Below are 13,249 nucleotides of genomic sequence, written 5' to 3'. Positions count from 1 at the left end.
CACTTTCTCGCTATCCCTGACATATTCACGAACAACTTCGAATTTGGAGCCCCAAATGAGCACATTGCGACGATTCACCTTGCCTGATGTGTGGAAGGTTGCCTCATCACTGAAAATCATCCTCCGCATGTAATCGGGAATATCCTCCATTTCCATTGCAAATCTAGTTCGTTTTGCTAGGTCATCAGGCTGTAGTGCCTGAACGATTTGCACCTTATATGCATACAAACGCAGTCTTTTATGGAGCACCTTACAGACCGTTTAACGTGGGATGTTCAGCTCTCGTGACGCTTTGCGAACTGACTTTGTTGGGCTTCTAGTGAAGGCCTCCCTGACCTCATCCACAGTTTCCTCAGACGTTCGTGCTTTGCCCGAGTCAGGCTTCCGGGTGACACTCCCCGTGGCTAGAAACTTCTCAAACCACGTTTTAATCGTCTTGACGTCTGGTGGGTCCCGTTGGTACTTTCGTCTGAAGTTCCTTTCCACGGTAATTGGTGATTTAGTCTCAGCCAACCACACCACACAACAAAACAAAAATGCATATAAACTTTGTTACTGAACACCTGCAACAAATAACAATTAATAATCAACAACAAAAAACTGTATAGGTTGCTCTTCAAGATGCCGCAAAGCGTTATTCTCTGGCACTAATAGTTTCCATGCAATTATGCAATATTTGTAATCAGGGACGTTTCATGTGGACACCCTTGGCATTATATTTTATTCCACACACCTATCTTTCCCTTCCGTGCCAGGTACTTTTTCTGGTGCTGCAATTGTCACAAACAACATAGTACATGTTTATAATATATGGTTTAAACCGTTAACGAATTTCTAATTTTGTGATCCACTGTATTTTATAATACCGTACTGTCAAGGGCGCCAGTTTTTCTGTAAATTTGGGGGGGGGGAGCATTCAGATGCAGAAGATATATAATATATGAAGATTTTAAGACAAATTGCACTCAAATTATGCCAAACATTGTATATTCTCAAATACAATAGGGAGGGCCACATGAGCTTTGGGAGGCCCGGGCCCCCTTGGCCCCCCAGGATCGGCGCCCTTGTGTACTGGGTGTATTAAAATTTGTGGTGCATTAAAATTAATGTGAATGGAAAATTTTCGTCCTTGTTCCCCTTTCAAACTTGTTGTTTGATTGCTTGTATTTAACTCTAGTAGTGAGAAGAGATGCTCTATAGAATGAGACCTACAATTTAAAGAGGGATCTAAAACAGTATACTGCATTTGATGTTCTCCCACCGCGATCTAAGCTTTCTCGTAACTATATGGTTAGCGAATGCGCCTTTGTTGCTGAAGATTCGGGTTCGATTCGCAGCGAAAGTTAATGTGGTTCGAATCACACTATAAATTGTAGATCCACGTTTCATGCAGGTTTGCTTTTGAAAGAAACGATACAGTTCAATTCACGTGAAATTGAACTCAGAACCTCCTTTACCGAGGATATGCAAACCACTTTTTTTTTATCTTTAAACAAAAACTGAATTACTAAATGTACCTGTCTTTTCCTTTTTCTCACTTTATTTTGAAACTATTTTCTCATATTTTCTTGTTATACATTTACTTTATCTTTGTTCCACTTTTTCATATGCAAACGACCGGAGCATCAAACATAAATACCGAGGTCAGTTTTCAAAAAATGCACATGCTTTTCAGTGGAACTCGAACCTAGGGAGTTTATCTTAGGTTTGAGTTCCACTGAAAAGCATGTGCATTTTTTGAAAACTGACCTCTGTATTTATGTTTGATGCCCCGGTCGTTTGCATATGTAAAAGTGGAACAAAGATAAAGTAAATGTATAACAAGAAAATATGAGAAAATAGTTTCAAAATAAAGTGAGAAAAAGGAAAAGACAGGTACATTTAGTAATTCAGTTTTTGTTTAAACATAAAAAAGTGGTTTGCATATCCTCGGTAAAGGAGGTTCTGAGTTTAATTTCACGTGGTATGTAATCTGCAGCCGAACTCTACGGACACATCTATGAAAAACGAGAAGAGTATTTCAAACTTATCGTATTCGTAGCTATTAAAAGTTGAATAATGTCGCTGGATTTTCAACTTTAGTGATTTTCGAATTTTGTGGCATATTAAATATCCGATAATACTGTTTCCACCTGGAAATAATAATAATAATAATAATAATAATAATAATAATAATAATAATAATAATAATAATAATAATAATAATAATAATAATGATAAATGAAATTGGTATACTAAACGTTCTTTCCTATTATTAGTAAATCAACGTAAAGAACAACACTACGTTACTACTCTATGTCGAATGTTTGGTATAATGACAATATTTCAATAGCAAACGTAACTGACAAGTTCTATAGTGCTAAAGTAACCTATAATATAAATATGATTTAGTACCATTTACTTTTTTATATAATGAAATACTGAACAACTGTTCAGAATACTGAATAAGTAGATGGTTTGATCAACATCTTTCCATACTTGTTTTTGTTCAAGAATATATCTAAGAAGCAAAAAATAAGAAAAAGGATAAAAGTAAAGAAAAAAGAAAGAACAACCCTACGATTATGCCCTTTAGATTAAAGGAGACGGACAGGATCGGATCCAGGATTTTCTGTGGGGGTGCACCATAGCTACCAAAATAACCAGTTTCATTGAAACTCTTCAAAGTGACATGTGACAATATTCTTTACACCTGTTACATAAAAAGGGTGGTATTTTAAAGAGGGTCGCAAGTGATATGCAGGAAACATTGTTCTCTCTTCTTGGCTTGTTTTCTTCCCTACTTCACAAATGTTATATTGCTTTACCTTTTCCATTACCTTCAGAAAATCGACTTGAACTATTGCTTTTGCGAAACCCCTCTTTCTTTTAAGCCCCAAATGGAAACACGAACGGCAGAAAGTTTCGGAAAGTATTGCTATTTTCAGTCCTAGCTTCTCATTTTAGATAGTGAATATTTACAACGAAGGGGGTGCACGTGCACGCCCCCTAAATTCGGCCCTGGAGACTGATGATTAGGGGCAGGAGTTTTTCGCATGTTGCGAAATCGCGAAAGTTTTCCGACAAAGCGGAGAGTTGGTTTTACAACGAACTACGTTAGATTGAGTAAGAAAATAGGTATTTTGAAGTCGCGATAAAATGCGATAACTGACATTTTGAGCGAAATATGCCACAAAACGGGACAAATTGCGATTTTCTTAAAACGCCAGAGTACAACTGCGAACTAAATATTAAATGCACAGCAATTTTATAAAGGGGCTGTGGGCAATATCACATCCATTAGATTTTTTTTTTTTTGTATCAAATGAAGATATTCAGCAGCATCGCACGATTCGAGAAAATAGGTTTATCCCTGTGAAAACAATACCTGGAACAAGAAATAATCATGCTTTCATTCCTGATAGTGAAATAAGTTTAAAAATTGGACTAATTTCCTCTACAACAATGGAAAAGCTACATAGAGTTTGGGTAGATACAAAAGCACAAACAGAAGACATCAGAAGTAAAAGTCTTGGATCCAGGAAAATTTATAGCGTGTGTCTATCACTGCAAATGGTGGGTTGGGATGGTGCTGGAATATTCTGAGGGATATCAGGACTACAACCCAAAGTTCTTACACCTTGCAGGGCTCGGTTCTACTTTCAATGGTCTCAAACCGATGATATCGTATGGATGCCAGCTGGTCACATTCTTATTGATGCAATGGATCACATTTCTATCACGGCTAGTGAAAGATCACATAGTGTGAAACATGAGACTGTTAATAAAATTAACGATTTATTCAAGAATTTCAGTAAACATTGATACATTGCACAATACTGATTTTAGTAGATAAGGCAACTGTTATTTTTTGCTATAATTGCAGGCAGGGGCACCAAAGGAAATTTTCTAGGGGGAATCATTCCATGGCTGCTATATTGCAAAATGAAATGAAATCTTTAAGTTTTACGTCCCACGGATATGCCGGTTAGGCTAAAGGAGATGGAGATGATGAGTAATGAATGAAATGGTGGAATGAAGAAAGTGGGAGGAAACGGGAGAAACCCGAGACACCCTACAAGCACGATGTATGTCAACCACAAGGTCCACACGGCGCGTGCTGGGATCGAACCAGAAACCCCAAGCACCGGAGGTGAACGCTCTACCGCTGAGCCACCGCACCTCCTTTGCTATATTGCGTCGGGTATTTAATATATGTGGTTTGCTATATTACATATACATTTTTGTGAACCAGGAGGGCCCTGTCCCCTTCGGGTGCCCATGATTGTAGGCTACTGTGTGGTGGAATAGTTGTAATAAAAGTTATACAGCCTATATCATTATTTCAGAAGCTCGTTAAGAGGCAAAAGACACACTCAGATTTTTGGAGGCCTTAGGGTCAAATATCCAAAACCAAATTTGGTGCACACAAAATATAGGTATTTCTTCACCTTGTGCTAAAATTTCACACATGTACAGCTTTCACCACACGCTCATTCCGGGGTCTGAACTTGGGACCTAAATGCTGCTATAACTCTACACCTATGCAATATTCATTAGTTTCGATTGCAGATTTGGAATCTACAGGCAAAATCACATGCGGATGAAAATTTTTAGCTTCATAGCACTTATGGTTATTGAAATAAACAATAAAATGAAAAAATAAAAACGTGTTTGACTCGTGACCTTGAAGCTAATTGCGTAATTAATTACTAGTTACCTACGAGGGCTGGAAAAGTTTTATTTTGGGAAATAACTATTCTCAAATATGTCTTTCAATGTACAAAATAATATCAAAATCTGAAACCATGAAATTTTAAAATGCTTATACTTTGGTCGATATATATTCTAAAGATACATGATTGTTTCCTAGTGAATGAAATTTCAATTGAAAATACAGTAACTTTCAAGCCTGAAAATCATTTTTTAAATAAAGGAAATCCACATGATAAACAATGCTTTCAAATATGGGGTCATTAATGTGAGGAATGAAATTCTTTCTGTTTTTCCATTATTGCATTAAAATCTGGAATAAGTTTTGTCAACATCAATCTTAGATCCGATTCCACATTAAGGCAATTTCGCTTTAAGGTTTTAATACTGCAAAGAGTAGAAAAGGTTTGCTCAGATAAGTAAGTGGTAGGGAAAGACATTAAATGTCCTAATGACTTTTTAGGCAGCTCTTCATACTCACAGAGCAGAAATTTAGTAAAGTAGGAAAACATTTACATTTTCTAACGTAGGTAAAATTACTAATTGATTTCTTTTTAGTAACTGAAAAAATACCTCTTGCTTAACAACTGCGAGTTCACTGTTATTACAACACATTTCAATTTTGAGGCGTCGCGGACCCATGGAACTCCAGTGGTCCGCGGACCCAACTTTCAGAACTACAGTTATATACAACCCATAATTACAACGATACGTTGTATATTTACTAGTTGTATACTATAGTACTACTTGTAAATTTTGAGGCGTAAAGTATTTTATATATGTACCAGACTGAGTATGTCATTCGAAAAAGAAAAAGAAAAAGAAATATGTTAAAATATAATTATATAAAATAGATATAAAGAAAGATGTTTATATGTTTGTATATGTTTAAATAATATGATTTTGAATATGAGGTTGTCAGGGGCAACCAGAATCATGATGTAAAATAAATGGATGAATTGCAGCAGAGGAGTTATCGTGTTCTTAAGGCTCAATAATAATCATAAAGGACCAGTTTATCGTTATATAATGAACACTTAGGGGCTACTCTATTAAACCGTTGAAATACATAACATGACCCAGCACATAAAAAATTAAGATACTGCGGACCCTTAAACCACGACGGGGCCATTTGTGTTGGAAATTTTCGTTACGCCATTACCCTGCTGATAGCTAATACTGTTACAGGACAAGTATTGTGAATCTTTACGTATTTAGAAAGAAAATAAAAGATCCCTATTTTATGTCAGTATATATACATTTTAATACACACTCTATACGCTTTGTATAATCGACTAATAGCAATAATAATAATAAGTTACACAAACTGATTTACGGAATAAAACTTTTTTGGAAACAAAAATAAAAGCCACTTAAATAACCATAAATCTATATAAACACGTTCAAGAGTCATTTAAATAAAAGGACCAAATATGACAGTATTGAATACCCATAAATGAGCGCAGGCCACAAACCATCTGTAATGTATTAACACTAAATGTAAATATCCTATTGCTTCACATAATTGCTATTACAGCAATCATCATCATTAATTTATATTTATTAATCAAAGTTAAATTTAAGTTTTTTTAAAAAAAAAAACAGACTTCAATCATTTAAACGATTTTATCTTTTTGTTTCATTACAGACACTTCTATACAGAATTCTTCTCAGCGCTACATCCAAACTTCCTTTGAACACTGTAATTTGAATGGTTATGATGCTTCATGTGAAGATGCTCCAGGCATACCTTACATAGCTATCAAAGAAGAGAAGATTGAAAAATTTAAGAAAGATTCTCTCAAAGACACTACGCGTTTTGAAGACGAATATGACTTTATCGTAGTAGGTGCAGGAAGTGCAGGGTCTGTTGTTGCCAACAGACTCACCGAAATCTCTGAGTGGAAAGTTTTACTTTTAGAAGCGGGTGGAAATCAACCGTATGAAGCTGAAATCCCTGCGAAGCAAAGCTTTCTTTTAGGATCAAACATCGATTGGCAATACAGAACAGAATTTCAGAAGAATGCTTGTCTTTCACGAGGAAATCAAACATGTCCATGGCATAGTGGAAAGGTAGTAGGAGGAGGTAGCACCATCAATAATATGGTTTATACACGAGGAAACAAATTTGATTATGACAGATGGGAAGCTTTGGGTAACAAAGGATGGAGCTACAATGATGTTCTTCCATATTTCTTAAAATCTGAAGACAACAGAAATGAAGAATTCGCAAATTCCCCATATCATGCTAAAGGAGGTTACCAACCTGTTGAGCGTTTCCCATATATTGATTGTAACGCCGCGGCATTAGTGAAAGCTTTTGAAGAGATGGGACTTCCGAATAGGGATATCAATGGTGAAAGCCAAATTGGTGTGATGCTTGGACAAACTACCAGTGCCAATGGGGAACGTTACAGTACAGCAAAGTCATTTCTAAGGCCTATTGCAAGTAGGAATAATTTACACATTTCCATTAATTCCTTTGTTACTAAGATCCTTATTAATAAAAAGAAAAAGAAAGCTATAGGGGTTCTATTTCATAAAGGAGGGAAAAGTTACAAAATACTCGCAAGAAAGGAAGTTATACTTTCTGCAGGCGCAGTACGATCTCCGCAGCTACTGATGCTGTCAGGCATTGGACCCAAGGACCATCTCCAAGATTATCGTATACCCGTTATTCGTGATCTTCCAGTAGGTAACAACCTTCAAGACCACGTTAAGATAGGAGGATTAGTATATTCTCTGAACAAGACTGCTTCGTATCCAATACCTAAAGAAATCAAAGATTGTGATCAATATAACTATCATATGAAGCATATAGGACCCTACTCATCGACAGGAATCGGATATGTTCTGGCTTTCCTTCATAAGAAAGAACGTGATTTGCCAGATTATACCCCTAATATCGAATTTCGTTTTGATGCAACTACCGAAGTGGTCAAGAACAGTTCAATTGCTGCTGAAGAACCCAATGAACCTCTTGCTTATTACAACCATATTAATGTACGACCTATAGATTTGCAACCACATAGTCGAGGAACAATTCGATTAAGGTCTAAAAATCCTTGGGATTATCCTCTAATATACGCTAATTATTTTGACAACCCACGAGATATCCAGATGGTAATACACGCAATAAATATAGGTGTTCAGCTTGAGAAAACTAAGGCCTTCAGAAAAATTGGTGCTCGACTGGTAACAGAACCCCTTGAAGGTTGTACTAACCATAAATACGGTACATATGATTACTGGAAATGTATAATACAACATTACACAGGTTCCTTCCATCATTACGTAGGGACATGCAAAATGGGTCCTTCTAATGACACTACTGCCGTTGTGAATCCTAAGCTTAGAGTGTATGGTATTGAGAGATTACGAGTTATTGACGCCTCTATCATGCCTTATACAGTAAGTGCCCACACTAACGCTCCTACTATTATGATCGCAGAAAAGGGCTCTGACATGATAAAAACTGACTGGTTGAAAACTTAAAATTAGATTATTAAATTATCAAATTAAATTATAATAGATGAATTATACTTGAAAACACTGAGTTCTTCAAAGTATATGCATAGTGTTAATGAACAATGTAGATTTATTGATTTCAGTACAAGTAAACTCAAAGGTTCACTTCTCATATTGTCTCAATGTTAACTCCTTCATGGTACATTAACTACAATAATTTTGTTTGTAGACTGGAAGCTGAGAGACCGTATTTGGATTTTGATAACGTCAAATATTTTTAAAACACGATTTTCATTAGAAAAATGAAATGAAATCTTTAAGTTTTACGTCCCATGATTATGTCGGCTAGGCTAAAGGAGATGGTGATGATGAGAAATGAATGAAATGGTGGAATGAAGGAAGTGTGAAGAAACGAGAGACCCTCGAGAAAACCCACGCACACGGTGTTTGTCCATCACGAAGTTCACTTGGCGCAAGCTCAGATCTAACCAAGGATCCCATGAACCATAGGTAAACGCTCTACCATTACGCCGCGGTGGTTCCATGATTTTTATTGAAAATCAACATGTATTCAACGCTTAAAGTGAACACCAAATAACTGCAGATTTTTTCACACTTCAGAAGACGAAAATGAGCCACAGTGATGATTTTACTGTCTAGTAGTATCTTTTAATCTTATATCGATGAATGGAACTCGCCATTAATGCCTCTAAAATTATATTCAAAGCTTCTATTCCTATACGTAAGCAGCATGGAATTCAATGTTTTTATCTATTAGGTTGTTATGAAAGAAATGTCCGTCACAAACACGTTATTTTCAAAGGTAAAAGAAAAATGAAAACAGCAACACCTGCTTAATCAAAAATGGTTGCTGTCTGTAACCACATGCTTTTGGCATCGCTTAGCAAGTGATCGCGTTTCGTTGCGAAACAAATTTGGAATATTCGATGCGAAGAAATCCTCAACCGCATATTGCACTACCCGATGATCGGGCAAGGTCTTCCCTCATCTCAAAAGTGATAAAGATACCGGAAGAGGTGGTAAACAAAGATATAAATAGATAGATAGATAGATAGATAGAGAGAGAGAGACAGAGAGAGAGAGAGAGAGAGAAAGGAATACAGATAGTGTGAAATGGTTCCGTCCTACAAATTACGAGAGTGCCGTCCTCCGTGCGACATTTGGGCGACTTTTGTCGTGCCCTATAATGGACACCACATTTGTTGACCATTGCTGGATACATAGGGAAAATTTGGGCTCTATTTCATATTGTTCAGCAGGGATGGTTTCACCTTGTCGGAAAAAGACATGATGGCACTAAAATATCAACAACATCTTCTGTAGGTGGCAGATAGTTTAGGAAACCGTCCACGTCACTGATCAGATTCAATTATTGTTGTGACATTTACAGTTGTCGCAGAGGTCCATTTTTCATCTGAAGTGATAATTAAATGTAGGAAACCTTCCTTATACTCAAAGAACTATACACCTTCAGACGGTGATTCTTGTTGCGAGTGTGCAAGTTGTGTGGTGCACATGAACCGAACTTTTTCACAGTACTGATTGCACGGAACCTGGATGAATAGTGGTATGGAGTACCGTATGACTAGCTCGTCTGCAACGGCAGGATCACTCTTCCGAGGGCAAATCCCGAGGTGCAAATTCGAACATGATGTTCTGTGTTTTCAGCGATCATTTTTTAAGGTTATGTCACCGGAACGAAATTTGATAAACCAACAGCCAATGGCGCGTTTATTCGCTATTCATGACCAAAATGCAATGTTACTGGATTTTGCGTCTTGTTGTGCAGAATATCCGCGTTTGAATTCTAAAGAAATTAGCTTGTAATTGTGTTCCCCATGCTACACTTGCATAAACTACTGTATGTTCAACAACACACTATCTCCTGGCTAATTGGGTAATCCAGCCTATCTGTTGGACGTGTACAGAGGTTGTGACGTTAGATACGTGACCTTAGTCTAGTCCTGTGTTGCGTTGCTGAGGTGAGTTTACCACCAGAAATGAAATCGGATATTTCATTGGCATCACTGCACTACAGTATTTCAGACAATGGCACAAGAAAGTTCTGTTCTAATCAGTTTACTTATTCGATGAAACAAATAGATACAATTTAGCATACTTCACCGCATATTTTAATCTCAGAGTTATTTATTACACCAAGCCACTTATTCAACATGCAAATACTTCAGGACTCTCAGAATTCTGTGTTTCAATTAAAGAGATTAGAAATTGAATAATGATGTTTAAAAATGAATAGTGCATTACTTACAAAAGTAATTAATCAAATCGGATGACTAAAGATGCGAGAACAAAATTTTCCAGAAGAAAATTGTTTCAGATTATTTGAAAATAACCTTTATGTCATTAAAAATACTAACATATATATATATATATAGTTATTCAGGGGATGACCGACAGTTGGGAAATACCGACACTTCTAAGCTTAAAGCGCTGTCAATTCTACCTCGAAGTGAAGGAGTTGGCGTAATCAGTACTAAGTGAAACTGTGGGGTGTATGGAATGTATATCTGTAAAAGTTTAACAATGAGTAGAATAATTTGACGAGAAAGGTCTAAGTTTATGAGGTAAGGTGTAAGAGATATGTGAGATGTGAAGGGTCACTGTAAAATTTGAGTATGTTTTGTTTAGCTCTTGTTTAGAAGTAAAAGTTGTATTGTTGTATTGTGGAAAACATATAGTTGTCCAATCACAGGTAGTTGGTTCATCGTTGTGCAGTGTTTCTAACTTGCAAAAAACATAGTTAAGTGCAACATATAAATTCGGGGTACTTTCGACACTTACAGATGCTTGTTTCCCTCTTTCGTTGATTTTTAATAACTATATATCAAAAATACTACATTAGTATTAGCAATAGAAAATAAAATATTTGCATCCTTTTTCCATTGCATGAGATCCCCCTGGAATTTGAACAAAATGTCAGTAGCCATAGAGGCCGTAAAGAATGCAATGCTACTTGCTACTGCTTTAAGAGGTTTTCAAGCCCCTCGGATACATTACGTGACAGGTTATTGAAAGTTAACTGCAAGAAACATTTTGGTGAACATACAACATTTACTGAAGAAGATGAACACGCACTAGAAGAAAAGTTAATTATATTATATGGGTATGGGTTCATCTAAGAAAATGAGATGTGGTACTGTAAAGCGAGAAAACTCAAAAAGAAAATTATTGTGTTTTCCGCCGATGTTAGTTCACACAGAACTACAAGTGCATCATAGGAAATTTGAAACATTTACGTGCATCAAATGGCGCGTTAATATGTATAAATTTCGTTTTTGTCACTGATGCGCAGCATTTTCAACCCTAGAGAACGATCGAAAATAAAAAATGGGTCATTTGAGACATATAAATGCATTGTGGTTTAAGATTACTCAATTGATGCAGATCTTTGCATCGGAACTGATGCATTTCTTCTTGATGTGAGCGTCACCTGTCGTGTTTTGTTTGAAGCTAGTCTCCAGCACTTACTGCGCATGCTCGACTGGTTTTCGTGTTGTTGTGGAGCGAATTCTGACTTGTTATTGTGTGTGTTCTTTTGTCTAGTGCTGGAGTCTGCTTAGAAAAACGGAGGTAAGTGTATATTAAAATACGATATTATTGTGTTAGGTAGTGCAAGTATGTAGTTATTAAGAAAAGTACCGTTAGCAAAACAAAAATAGCAACAAGAATAGAGACAAAGTCATAAGGGATTCTCAGAAGAAACTCGTTTCCTACAAAAATCCACAAAGGAGTGAAGAAATATTTAGGTTAACTACAGTACATACTGTATGTTGAAGTGACTCATGCTAGTGGCTGCTTGATTCTCATCAAATATATCCGATGCATGCGTGAACTCCGAACCGCTGTTATTATTATTATTATTATTATTATTATTATTATTATTATTATTAATAATAATAATAATAATAATAATAATAATAATACTTAATATTCTTATTAGGTGAAGGTTAATTATTTAGAAAAACTTCATTTAACTCGCATAAGTTGTTACTCCTGCACCAAGGGCGCCGATCCTGGGGGGTTTAGTGGTCTGGGACCCCCAAAGTTGAAATGGTCCTCTAACGAGGGGGGCCAAATTGCTAAGTTGAAGCAGGTTCTCCTATTTCTACAGTACATGGTCGTTCATTTTTCCTTTCTACTAATGTATATCTTTCATAGGGCCCTCCAAAGTTACACAGAAAACGGCGCCCTTGTCCTGCACATACCAATAGTTGAGTATCTACTAAAAGTAACACATGGTCACGTAATTGTGATGTTTTGGTTAGAGTATCGGGCCAAAAGCCCCGATTTCGTGATATTGAAGTAAATATTGACAAAACACGGGTATGCCTACTATTGAGCAGGAAATAAATTGAAGGTTAAAAACAGTAGCACGGCATTAACCCTTACATATATTGTATATGTTTATACGTTAGGGTTGTATTTTCATTATTCGATTTAAAAAGTACTAATAAAGCTTTTTTTCTAGAGTGGACGCGTTCTAGAACACGTTACGTATGGTTTTACGCCTTTCTGGGTCAAAACATAGGGTGTGATACGTCATAACTTAAAACTAAAGAATTTTTTGTTAGGCCTATTTTTACTATTTTTTGATTTACTTACTTTTGCACCTATAACAAAAATTCCCTTTTTCTCGATTTTCCCGCTCAGATACTCGACGGAGACATGCGAATGGAAAACGTTTCAAAGGCTGTTCTATTCTGAAGAGAATGAGGTACGAACCATAATGCTAATGTAAATAAGGATGTCTCAGGAAATTTTTACCTGAGATCTTGTTTTAAACGGGAATTTATGGTACTGTGGGTATATTATTTTTTGGCGGGCTTACTTTTGCACCTAGAAGATCGATATTTTGCATATACATTCAGTGTACTCCTTAGTATTCTACAGATATATTTCAGATCTCTGCGGTGCCCCAAGTTGTGTTCAAACGGGTAAAAAGGTTTTAAAAAGGGATATTTTAATAAATCTCTTTATCGAGATTTTCCCGCCTCAGATACATGATGAAGACATGTGATTGGTAACGTTAAAAAGTACTTTCCATTCT

At 36.3% G+C, this 13,249-nt stretch overlaps 1 pseudogene; it reads left to right on the top strand.

The window, feature by feature from the left end:
• Positions 1-271: 271 nt before the first annotated feature.
• LOC145660994 (glucose dehydrogenase [FAD, quinone] pseudogene) lies at positions 272-8,187 on the top strand (annotated as a pseudogene).
• The last annotated feature ends 5,062 nt before the right edge of the window (positions 8,188-13,249 follow it).

This window comes from Thermobia domestica, chromosome 9 (genome assembly GCF_964235325.1).
Source record: "Thermobia domestica chromosome 9, izTheDome1.hap1.1, whole genome shotgun sequence".
In the NCBI taxonomy this organism is placed as follows: domain Eukaryota; kingdom Metazoa; phylum Arthropoda; class Insecta; order Zygentoma; family Lepismatidae; genus Thermobia; species Thermobia domestica.
Note: the sequence above shows the minus strand (reverse complement) of the source record. Positions and strands in the feature narration are given on the sequence as shown.